Raw genomic sequence first — 13,891 nt, forward strand, 5'->3', positions numbered from 1 at the left:
TGGGCGGTTTGTTTGTGTGGGGCATTGGGGGGTCCCCATCCCAAGTTACTAAATCAAATCCCCGCTAAAGCTTGCGTGACTGCTGGACCTAAAACCAATCCCCTAAATCCAGCGGAACACAAGGACTCACAAGGTCCCAACCAACTGTCAGGATCCTCATAGACTGTACATATGTAAAGACTGTTCCTGTTTTATCTCTGCATAATATCTGCAGTAAAGTTTCCTACAGTTTTCTGAATCTCCGGTTGTGGACAATCATTTATTCCTCCCTATCGTTCTTGGGAGGGGTGGCGATAGGACAAGTATACAGAGGAGCCCTCACCCTGGCATCACGACAGTTAAGGGTTAAACCAGCACCCTTTCATCACTGCACAGCTACACCCCATATACCCTATACCCCCACAAGCTTACCACATATAGATGGGCACAGTGTCATTAGGAATTGGGGGGGTCACAGATATAGATGGGCACAGTGTCATTAGGGATGGGGGGGGGGTCACAGATATAGATGGGCACAGTGTCATTAGGGATGGGGGGGTCACAGATATAGATGGGCACAGTGTCATAAGGGATGGGGGGTCACAGATATAGATGGACACAGTGTCATTAGGGATGGGGGGTCACAGATATAGATGGAGGTCACAGATATAGATGGGCACAGTGTCATTAGGGATGGGGGGGTCACAGATATAGATGGGCACAGTGTCATTAGGGATGCGGGGGTCGCAGATATAGATGGGCACAGTGTCATTAGGGATGGGGGGGTCACAGATATAGATGGGCACAGTGTAATTAGGGATGGGGGGGTCACAGATATAGAGATATAGATGGGCAAAGTGTCATTAGGGATGGGGGGGTCACAGATATAGATGGGCACAGTGTCATTAGGGATGGGGGGGTCACATATAGATGGGCACAGTGTCACTAGGGAAGCGGGGGTCACAGATATAGATGGGCACAGTGTCATTAGGGATGGGGGGGTCACAGATATAGATGGGCACAGTGTCATTAGGGATGGGGGGGGGGGGGTCAAAGATATATGTGGTGTCCCGGTACTGTATTTCATACTGTACTTTGTGTGCTGGGTCCCCAAAGTCAGAGTTCCTTGGTACCGTTGGGGTCCGCTTGCTGAGATAATCCCTAGTCACCTCTTCAATCTTTAATTTTATGTGTTACATGTATATAATTAGTGTAATGTATTGATATATATAATGTCTGCAGGACTTTAGGTCCCTAATTACACTGTGCCCATCTATATCTGTGACCCCCCCCCCATCCCTAATGACACTGTGCCCATCTATATCTGTGACCCCCGCATCCCTAATGACACTGTGGCCATCTATATCTGTGACCCCCCCATCCCTAATGACACTGTGCCCATCTATATCTGTGACCCCCCATCCCTAATGACACTGTGCCCATCTATATCTGTGACCCCCCCCCATCCCTTATGACACTGTGCCCATCTATATCTGTGACCCCCCCATCCCTAATGACACTGTGCCCATCTATATCTGTGACCCCCCCATCCCTAATGACACTGTGCCCATCTATATCTGTGACCCCCCATCCCTAATGACACTGTGCCCATCTATATCTGTGACCCCCGCTTCCCTAGTGACACTGTGCCCATCTATATGTGACCCCCCCATCCCTAATGACACTGTGCCCATCTATATCTGTGACCCCCCCATCCCTAATGACACTTTGCCCATCTATATCTCTATATCTGTGACCCCCCCCATCCCTAATTACACTGTGCCCATCTATATCTGTGACCCCCCCCATCCCAAATGACACTGTGCCCAGCTATATCTGTGACCCCCCATCCCTAATGACACTGTGCCCATCTATCACTGTGACCCCCCCCCCCCATCCCTAATGACACTGTGCCCATCTATATGTGGTAAGCTTGTGGGGGTATAGGGTATATGGGATGTAGCTGTGCAGTGATGAAAGGGTGCTGGTTTAACCCTTAACTGTCGTGATGCCAGGGTGAGGGCTCCTCTGTATACTTGTCCTATCTATATCTGTGACCCCCCCATCCCTAATGACACTGTGCCCATCTATATCTGTGACCCCAGCATCCCTAATGACACTGTGCCCATCTATATCTGTGACCCCCCCATCCCTAATGACACTGTGCCCATCTATATCTGTGACCCCCCCATCCCTAATGACACTGTGCCCATCTATATCTGTGACCCCACCATCCCTAATGACACTGTGCCCATCTATCTCTGTGACACCCCCCCCCCATCCCTAATGACACTGTGCCCATCTATATGTGGTAAGCTTGTGGGGGTATAGGGTATATGGGGTGTAGCTGTGCAGTGATGAAAGGGTGCTGGTTTAACCCTTAACTGTCGTGATGCCAGGGTCGCCCCCATCCCTAATGACACTGTGCCCGTCTATATCTGTGACCCCCCCATCCCTCATGACACTGTGCCCAGCTATATATCTGACCCCCATCCCTAATGACACTGTGCCCAGCTATATATCTGACCCCCATCCCTAATGACACTGTGCCCAGCTATATATCTGACCCCCATCCCTAATGACACTGTGCCCAGCTATATATCTGACCCCCATCCCTAATGACACTGTGCCCAGCTATATATGTGACCCCCCCCATCCCTCATGACACTGTGCCCATCTATATCTGTGACCCCCCCATCCTTCATGACACTGTGCCCAGCTATATATCTGACCCCCATCCCTAATGACACTGTGCCCAGCTATATATCTGACCCCCATCCCTAATGACACTGTGCCCAGCTATATATCTGACCCCCATCCCTAATGACACTGTGCCCAGCTATATATGTGACCCCCCCATCCCTCATGACACTGTGCCCATATATATCTGTGACCCCCCCCCATCCCTCATGACACTGTGCCCATCTATATCTGTGACCCCCCTATCCCTGATGACACTGTGCCCAGCTATATCTGTAACCCCCCCCCATCCCTAATGACACTGTGCCCATCTATATCTGCGACCCCCCCCCCATCCTTCATGACACTGTGCCCATCTATATCTGTGACCCCCCATCCCTCATGACACTGTGCCCATCTAAATCTGTGACCCCCCCATCCCTAATGACACTTTGCCCATCTATATCTGTGACACCCCCATCCCTAATGACACTGTGCCCGTCTATATTTGTGACCCCCCATCCCTCATGACACTGTGCCCAGCTATATATGTGACCCCCATCCCTAATGACACTTTGCCCATCTATATCTGTGACCCCCCCATCCCTAATGACACTGTGCCCGTCTATATACGTGACCCCCATCCCTAATGACACTGTGCCCAGCTATATATGTGACCCCCCATCCCTCATGACACTGTGCCCATCTATATATGTGACCCCCACATCACTAATGACACTGTGCCCAGCTATATGTGACCCCCCCCATCCCTCATGACACTGTTACCAGCTATATATGTGACCCCCCATCCCTTATGACACTGTGCCCATCTATATATGTGACCCCCCCATCCATCATGACACTGTGCCCAGCTATATATGTGACCCCCCCATCCATCATGACACTGTGCCCAGCTATATATGTGACCCCACATCCCTAATGACACTGTGCCCAGCTATATATGTGACCCCACATCCCTAATGACACTGTGCCCATCTATATGTGACCCCCCCATCCCTCATGACACTGTGCCCATTTATGTATGTAAACCCCCATCCCTCATGACACTGTGCCCATCTATATCTGTGACCCCCCCATCCCTCATGACACTGTGCCCATCTATATCTGTAACCCCCATCCTAATGACACTGTGCCCATCTATATCTGTGACCCCCCCATCCTTCATGACACTGTGCCCAGCTATATATGTGACCCCACATCACTAATGACACTGTGCCCAGCTATATATGTGACCCCCATCCCTAATGACACTGTGCCCATCTATATATGTGACCCCCCCATCCTTCATGACACTGTGCCCATCTATATATGTAACCCCCCCATCCCTCATGACACTGTGCCCAGCTATATCTGTGACTCCCATCCCTCATGACACTGTGCCCATCAATATCTGTGACCCCCCCCCATCCCTCATGACACTGTGCCCATCTATATCTGTGACCCCCCCATCCCTCATGACACTGTGCCCATCTATATCTGTGACCCCCCCATCCCTCATCACACTGTGCCCATCTATATCTGTGACCCCCCCATCACACTGTGCCCATCTATATCTGTGACCCCCCCCATCCCTCATGACACTGTGCCCATCTATATCTGTGACCCCCCCATCCCTCATGACACTGTGCCCATCTATATCTGTGACCCCCCCCATCCCTCATCACACTGTGCCCATCTATATCTGTGACCCCCCCATCACACTGTGCCCATCTATATCTGTGACCCCCCCATCCCTCATGACACTGTGTCCATCTATATCTGTGACCCCCCCATCCCTCATCACACTGTGCCCATCTATATCTGTGACCCCCCCATTACACTGTGCCCATCTATATCTGTGACCCCCCCATCCCTCATGACACTGTGCCCATCTATATATGTAACCCCCCATCCCTCATGACACTGTGCCCAGCTATATCTGAGACCCCCCATCCCTAATGACACTGTGCCCATCTATATCTGTGATCCCCCATTCCTCATGACACTGTGCCCATCTATATCTGTGACCCCCATCCCTCATGACACTGTGCCCATCAATATCTGTGAACCCCCGTCCATAATGACACTGTGCCCATCAATATCTGTGACCCCCCCATCCCTCATGACACTGTGCCCAGCTATATCTGTGACCCCCCCCATCCCTCATGACACTGTGCCCAGCTATATCTGTGACCCCCCCCATCCCTCATGACACTGTGCCCATCTATATCTGTGACCCCCATCCCTCATGACACTGTGCCCATCAATATCTGTGAACCCCCGTCCATAATGACACTGTGCCCATCAATATCTGTGACCCCCCCCATCCCTCATGACACTGTGCCCCAGCTATATCTGTGACCCCCCCATCCCTCATGACACTGTGCCCAGCTATATCTGTGACCCCCCCCATCCCTCATGACACTGTGCCCATCTATATCTGTGACCCCCCCATCCCTCATGACACTGTGCCCAGCTATATCTGTGACCCCCCCATCCCTAATGACACTGTGCCCATCTATATCTGTGACCCCCCCCATCCCTCATGACACTGTGCCCAGCTATATATGTGACCCCACATCACTAATGACACTGTGCCCAGCTATATATGTGACCCCCATCCCTAATGACACTGTGCCCATCTATATATGTGACCCCCCCCATCCTTCATGACACTGTGCCCATCTATATATGTAACCCCCCCATCCCTCATGACACTGTGCCCCAGCTATATCTGTGACTCCCATCCCTCATGACACTGTGCCCATCAATATCTGTGACCCCCCCCATCCCTCATGACACTGTGCCCATCTATATCTGTTACCCCCCTATCCCTCATGACACTGTGCCCATCTATATCTGTGACCCCCCCCCATCCCTCATCACACTGTGCCCATCTATATCTGTGACCCCCCCATCACACTGTGCCCATCTATATCTGTGACCCCCCCATTCCTCATGACACTGTGCCCATCTATATCTGTGACCCCCCCATCCCTCATCACACTGTGCCCATCTATATCTGTGACCCCCCCATCACACTGTGCCCATCTATATCTGTGACCGCCCCATCCCTCATGACACTGTGCCCATCTATATATGTAACCCCCCATCCCTCATGACACTGTGCCCAGCTATATCTGAGACCCCCCATCCCTAATGACACTGTGCCCATCTATATCTGTGACCCCCCCATCCCTCATGACACTGTGCCCATCTATATCTGTGACCCCCCATCCCTCATGACACTGTGCCCATCAATATCTGTGAACCCCCGTCCATAATGACACTGTGCCCATCAATATCTGTGACCCCCCCATCCCTCATGACACTGTGCCCAGCTATATCTGTGACCCCCCCATCCCCTCATGACACTGTGCCCATCTATATCTGTGACCCCCCCCATCCCTCGTGACACTGTGCCCATCTATATCTGTGACCCCCATCCCTCATGACACTGTGCCCATCTATATCTGTGACCCCCCCATCCCTCATGACACTGTGCCCATCTATATCTGTGACCCCCATCCCTCATGACACTGTGCCCATCAATATCTGTGAACCCCCGTCCATAATGACACTGTGCCCATCAATATCTGTGACCCCCCCATCCCTCATGACACTGTGCCCAGCTATATCTGTGACCCCCCCCATCCCTCATGACACTGTGCCCAGCTATATCTGTGACCCCCCCCATCCCTCATGACACTGTGCCCATCTATATCTGTGACCCCCCCATCCCTAATGACACTGTGCCCATCTATATCTGTGACCCCCCCCCCATCCCTAATGACACTGTGCCCATCTATATCTGTGACCCCCCCCATCCCTAATGACACTGTGCCCATCTATATCTGTGACGCCCCCATCCCTCATGACACTGTGCCCAGCTATATATGTGACCCCACATCACTAATGACACTGTGCCCAGCTATATATGTGACCCCCATCCCTAATGACACTGTGCCCATCTATATATGTGACCCCCCCCATCCTTCATGACACTGTGCCCATCTATATATGTAACCCCCCCATCCCTCATGACACTGTGCCCAGCTATATCTGTGACTCCATCCCTCATGACACTGTGCCCATCAATATCTGTGACCCCCCCCATCCCTCATGACACTGTGCCCATCTATATCTGTTACCCCCCTATCCCTCATGACACTGTGCCCATCTATATCTGTGACCCCCCCCCATCCCTCATCACACTGTGCCCATCTATATCTGTGACCCCCCCATCACACTGTGCCCATCTATATCTGTGACCCCCCCATCCCTCATGACACTGTGCCCATCTATATCTGTGACCCCCATCCCTCATGACACTGTGCCCATCAATATCTGTGACCCCCCCATCCCTCATGACACTGTGCCCAGCTATATCTGTGACCCCCCCATCCCTCATGACACTGTGCCCATCTATATCTGTGACCCCCCCATCCCTCGTGACACTGTGCCCATCTATATCTGTGACCCCCATCCCTCATGACACTGTGCCCATCTATATCTGTGACCCCCCCATCCCTCATGACACTGTGCCCATCTATATCTGTGACCCCCCCATCCCTCGTGACACTGTGCCATCTATATCTGTGACCCCCATCCCTCATGACACTGTGCCCATCTATATCTGTGACCCCCCCATCCCTCATGACACTGTGCCCAGCTATATCTGTGACCCCCCCCATCCCTCATGACACTGTGCCCATCAATATCTGTGACCCCCCCCCACATCCCTCATGACACTGTGCCCATCTATATCTGTGACCTCCACCCCCCCACCCCCCCCGGCCCCACCTTCCCAAGGGGGGCACGGCCCTTTTCATAGTGAGCGGTACGGGTCCCAACACCCGGTCGTTGACGCAGCGATTTTGGGTTGTTTGTGTCTTGTGTTGTTTTTGTTGTTTTCGATCGGTTTTGATTTGTCAGCGTCGTCGATATAAATGTTAATGTCTCTTGTTTCCGGGATGTATTAAATATGTATAAAATCTCTTGTATTATTGAGATCAACATTTCCCTTCAATAATTCATCTGGTGAGTCCGCCTCGTCCACATGCTGACCTTGGGCTTTTTTAGAAAGTCTTTATATTTTTATATCCTCCTATTATTAGTGCAGGGGCCGAGCGGTTATGTAATGACTCCGCAGCTATGGCTCTTATGATGATGATTCAATTCCTTTTCCTGTATCACTTCTAAGAAGACATTTCTGAGTAGATTAAGGACAGGACTTATTCTGATATTATTCCCTCCGCTCATCAAAAAAAAAAATGGTCTCCTCTGTTACATCATCTTTTTTATCCATTATTCCTGTGCACAAGTTTTGCCCCACCCCTCATAATGTTGCCCCCAGCCACAGCTCCTCCTGTTGACCAGTTCATTACATTTTCAACTGGTTTCCTCCTGCTCTGGGACTTTACCACTGATGATCTGGATAGGTAGCAAGGGAGACCCTCAGACTCTGCAGTGCACATGTAGCACTCATAGAGAAAGCCTGTGAGTCCTGCTTCCCCCGCCCACTCATAGAGAAAACCTGTGAGTCCTAATTCCCCCACCCACTCATAGAGAAAGCCTGTGAGTCCTGCTTCCCCCGCCCACTCAGAGAAAGCCTGAGAGTCCTGCTTCCCCCACCCACTCATAGAAAAAGCCTGTGAGTCCTGCTTTCCCCACCCACTTATAGACAAAGCCTGAGTCCTGCTTTCCCCACCACTCATAGAGAAAGCCTGTGAGTCCCGCTTTCCTGCCCACTCATATGCCCACTCATATAGCAAGCCTGTGAGTCCTGCTTTCCCCACCCACTCATAGAGAAAGCCTGTGAGTCCTGCTTCCCCCACCACTCATAGAGAAAGCCTGTGAGTCCTGCTTTCCCCACCCACTCATAGAGAAAGCCTGTGAGTCCTGCTTCCCCCACCACTCATAGAGAAAGCCTGTGAGTCCTGCTTCCTTCACCCACTCATAGAGAAAGCCTGCGAGTGCTACTTTCCCCGCCCACCCATAGAGAAAGCATGTGAGTCCTGCTTCCCCCACCCACTCATAGAGAAAGCCTGTGAGTCCAGCTTCCCCCACCCACTCATAGAGAAAGCCTGTGAGTCCTGCTTCCCCCACCCACTCATAGAGAAAGCCTGTGAGTCCTGCTTCCCCCACCCACTCATAGAGAAAGCCTGTGAGTCCTGCTTCCCCCACCCACTCATAGAGAAAGCCTGAGTCCTGCTTCCCCCACCCACTCATAGAGAAAGCCTATGAGTCCTGCTTCCGCCACCCACTCATAGAGAAAGCCTGTGAGTCCTGCTTCCCCTACCCCCCACTCATAGAGAAAGCCTGTGAGTCCTGCTTCCCCCACCCACTCATAGATAAAGCCTGTGAGTCCTGCTTCCCCCACCCACTCATACATAAAGCCTGTGAGTCCTGCTTCTCACACCCACTCATAGAGAAAGTCTGTGTGGTGGCCCAGTACAGGAGTTGCACTCCTATACCCTTTCTGTCCTGTGTGGCGTACTCTATTTCCGTGACCCCTGAGCCCACCCATATTGTACATATGGTAGCGGGTGTGAGGAGGGCAGATGTTGTTACTCTAAGGGCAGATGGCATTAAACCCTTGTATTCGTGACGCCAGGGCGTGGTTTAGCCTATAACCACCCGTAGGTATACCCCTGGATCCTGGGCTAGCCACGGGGGCAATAAAGACTCCGACGCCAAATTATAGACAACGGTAGCTTTACTGAGGGTAGACAGATGGAAAAGTCTATACAGTTCAGCCAGGGCCCAAGGAGGTGACCAGTGACACAGAGACCTTAAGGGCTTGCTGGGACTTGTAGTAGGACTGGACAATTGAATGCAGACCACGCTGACTTGACAGATGACAGGGACTGACTTGACTCATTAATCTGTGACTTTATCTTACTTGACTTGATGGTGGCTGCAGGACTGGACTTTGAGGTCTCCAACACTCTGGACACACAGACTAGACAAGACTGCACTGGACCTCAGCAGAAGAGAGAGAAGCTCCACCCAGGGCTTATATGGGGGAGACTAGCAGGGAGCCCATAGGTCACTCTTGGGATCACCTGGTCACCGATACCTCCTGGGTAACAATCACATGACATAACTCTTAAAGCAACATTACATTTTATAATATAATACACTGCAGAACATATGTACAGGGGGGGAACAGGTGCAAGGGGCCCTGGGGACAATGAAGGAGGCTGTGTGGTATCCCGGTACCGCATCCTATACGGTACCTGTCACGATGCCGGCTGGCAGGTAGTGGACCCTCTGTGCCAGAGAGGGATTGGCGTGGACCGTGCTAGTGGACCGGTTCTAAGCCACTACTGGTTTTCACCAGAGCCCGCCGCAAAGCGGGATGGTCTTGCTGCGGCGGTAGTGACCAGGTCGTATCCACTAGCAACGGCTCACCTCTCTGGCTGCTGAAGATAGGCGCGGTACAAGGGAGTAGGCAGAAGCAAGGTCGGACGTAGCAGAAGGTCGGGGCAGGCAGCAAGGATCGTAGTCAGGGGCAACGGCAGAAGGTCTGGAAACACAGGCAAGGAACACACAAGGAACGCTTTCACTGGCACTAAGGCAACAAGATCCGGCAAGGGAGTGCAAGGGAAGTGAGGTAATATAGGGAAGTGCACAGGTGAAAACCCTAATTGGAACCACTGCGCCAATCAGCGGCGCAGTGGCCCTTTAAATCGCAGAGACCCGGCGCGCGCGCGCCCTAGGGAGCGGGGCCGCGCGCGCCGGGACAGAACAGACGGGGAGCGAGTCAGGTAGGGGAGCCGGGGTGCGCATCGCGAGCGGGCGCTACCCGCATCGCGAATCGCATCCCGGCTGGCAGCAGGATCGCAGCGCCCCGGGTCAGAGGACGTGACCGGAGCGCTGCAGCGGAGGGAGTGAAGCGAGCGCTCCGGGGAGGAGCGGGGACCCGGAGCGCTCGGCGTAACAGTACCCCCCCCCTTGGGTCTCCCCCTCTTCTTGGAGCCTGAGAACCTGAGGAGCAGACTTTTGTCAAGGATGTTGTCCTCAGGTTCCCAGGATCTCTCTTCAGGACCACAACCCTCCCAGTCTACTAAAAAAAAATTTTTCCCTCTGACCTTTTTGGCAGCCAAAATTTCCTTGACCGAGAAGACGTCCGAGGAGCCGGAAACAGGAGTGGGAGGAACAGATTTGGGAGAAAAACGGTTGAGGATGAGTGGTTTGAGAAGAGAGACGTGAAAGGCATTAGGGATACGAAGAGAAGGAGGAAGAAGAAGTTTATAAGAGACAGGATTAATTTGACACAAAATTTTGAAAGGACCAAGATAGCGTGGTCCCAACTTGTAGCTAGGGACACGGAAGCGGACATATTTAGCGGAGAGCCATACCTTGTCTCCAGGGGAAAAAACGGGGGGAGCTCTTCTTTTCTTATCCGCGAACCTCTTCATGCGTGAAGAAGCCTGTAAGAGAGAATTTTGGGTCTCTCTCCATATAATGGAAAGGTCACGAGAAATTTCATCCACAGCGGGCAGACCAGAGGGCAAGGGGGTAGGGAGGGGGGGAAGAGGGTGACGGCCGTACACCACGAAAAATGGGGATTTGGAGGAAGATTCAGAGACCCTGAAGTTATACGAAAATTCGGCCCATGGAAGGAGATCTGCCCAGTCATCCTGGCGGGAGGAAACAAAATGTCGCAAATAATCACCCAGGATCTGGTTAATTCTTTCTACTTGTCCATTGGACTGGGGATGATATGCAGAGGAAAAATTTAATTTAATCTTGAGTTGTTTACAGAGAGCCCTCCAGAATTTAGACACGAATTGGACCCCTCTATCCGAGACAATCTGCGTAGGCAACCCGTGAAGACGAAAAATGTGTACAAAAAATTGTTTAGCCAACTGAGGCGCAGAAGGAAGACCAGGAAGAGGGATGAAATGTGCCATTTTGGAGAATCGATCAACGACCACCCAAATAACGGTGTTGCCACGGGAAGGGGGTAAATCAGTAATAAAATCCATACCAATCAGAGACCAAGGCTGTTCGGGGACAGGCAGAGGATGAAGAAAACCAGCGGGCTTCTGGCGAGGAGTCTTATCCCGGGCACAGATAGTGCAGGCTCGCACAAAGTCCCCAACATCCGTCTCCAGAGTCGGCCACCAATAGAAGCGGGAGATGAGTTGCACAGATTTCTTGATGCCCGCATGACCTGCGAGATGGGAGGAGTGACCCCATTTGAGGATTCCGAGGCGTTGGCGTGGAGAAACAAAGGTCTTTCCTGGAGGAGTCTGCCTGATGGAGGCAGGAGAAGTGGAGATCAGGCAGTCAGGTGGAATGATGTGTTGCGGAGGGAGATCAACTTCTGAGGCATCCGAGGAACGAGAGAGAGCATCGGCCCTAATGTTCTTATCGGCAGGACGAAAGTGAATCTCAAAATTAAATCGGGCAAAGAACAGAGACCACCGGGCCTGGCGAGGATTCAGCCGTTGGGCCGACTGGAGGTAGGAGAGGTTCTTGTGGTCGGTGTAGATAATAACAGGAAATCTTGATCCCTCCAGCAGATGCCTCCATTCCTCAAGTGCTAATTTAATGGCTAGAAGCTCTCGATCCCCGATGGAGTAGTTCCTCTCCGCTGGAGAGAAGGTCCTAGAGAAAAAACCACAAGTGACAGCATGCCCGGAAGGATTTTTTTGTAGAAGAACAGCTCCAGCTCCTACTGAGGAGGCATCAACCTCCAATAGGAAGGGTTTGGAAGGGTCAGGTCTGGAGAGCACGGGAGCCGAAGAAAAGGCAGACTTGAGTCGTTTAAAGGAGTCTTCTGCTTGAGGAGGCCAGGACTTGGGATCAGCATTTTTCTTGGTTAAAGCCACGATAGGAGCCACAATGGTAGAAAAATGTGGAATAAATTGCCTGTAATAATTGGCGAACCCCAAAAAGCGTTGGATAGCACGGAGTCCGGAGGGGCGTGGCCAATTTAAGACGGCAGAGAGTTTGTCTGGATCCATCTGTAGTCCCTGGCCAGAGACCAAATATCCTAGAAAAGGAAGAGATTGGCATTCAAACAGACATTTCTCAATTTTGGCATAGAGTTGGTTGTCACGAAGTCTCTGAAGAACCATACGGACATGCTGGCGGTGTTCTTCTAGATTGGCAGAAAAAATTAGGATATCGTCCAGATATACCACAACACAGGAGTATAACAGATCACGAAAAATTTCATTGACAAAGTCTTGGAAGACGGCAGGGGCATTGCACAGTCCAAAGGGCATGACCAGATACTCAAAGTGTCCATCTCTGGTGTTAAATGCCGTTTTCCACTCGTCCCCCTCTCTGATGCGGATGAGGTTATAGGCGCCTCTTAAGTCCAATTTAGTGAAGATGTGGGCACCTTGGAGGCGATCAAAGAGTTCAGAGATGAGGGGTAAGGGGTAGCGGTTCTTAACCGTGATTTTATTAAGACCGCGGTAGTCAATGCAAGGACGTAGGGAGCCATCTTTTTTGGACACAAAGAAAAATCCGGCTCCGGCAGGAGAGGAGGATTTACGGATAAAGCCCTTTTTTAGATTCTCCTGGACGTATTCGGACATGGCAAGAGTCTCTGGGGCAGAGAGAGGATAAATTCTGCCCCGGGGTGGAGTAGTACCCGGGAGGAGGTCGATAGGGCAATCATAAGGCCTGTGAGGAGGTAGAGTCTCAGCTTGTTTTTTGCAGAAAACATCCGCGAAGTCCATATAGGCCTTAGGGAGACCGGTTACTGGAGGAACCACAGAGTTACGGCAAGGGTTACTGGGAACCGGTTTTAGACAGTTCTTGGAACAAGAGGACCCCCAACTCTTGATCTCCCCAGTGGACCAATCCAGGGTTGGGGAATGAAGTTGAAGCCAGGGAAGTCCAAGGAGAATCTCCGAGGTGCAATTGGGGAGGACCAAAAGTTCAATCCTCTCATGATGAGATCCGATGCTCATAAGAAGGGGCTCCGTGCGGAAACGTATGGTACAGTCCAATCTTTCATTATTTACACAATTGATGTAGAGGGGTCTGGCGAGACTGGTCACTGGGATGTTGAACCTGTTGACGAGAGAGGCCAAAATAAAATTTCCTGCAGATCCAGAGTCCAAGAAGGCCACTGTAGAGAAGGAGAAGGCAGAGGCAGACATCCGCACAGGCACAGTAAGACGTGGAGAAGCAGAGTAGACATCAAGGACTGTCTCACCTTTGTGCGGAGTCAGCGTACGTCTTTCCAGGCGGGGAGGACGGA

The sequence above is a fragment of the Hyla sarda genome, chromosome 3 (genome assembly GCF_029499605.1).
Source record: "Hyla sarda isolate aHylSar1 chromosome 3, aHylSar1.hap1, whole genome shotgun sequence".
Lineage (NCBI taxonomy): Eukaryota > Metazoa > Chordata > Amphibia > Anura > Hylidae > Hyla > Hyla sarda.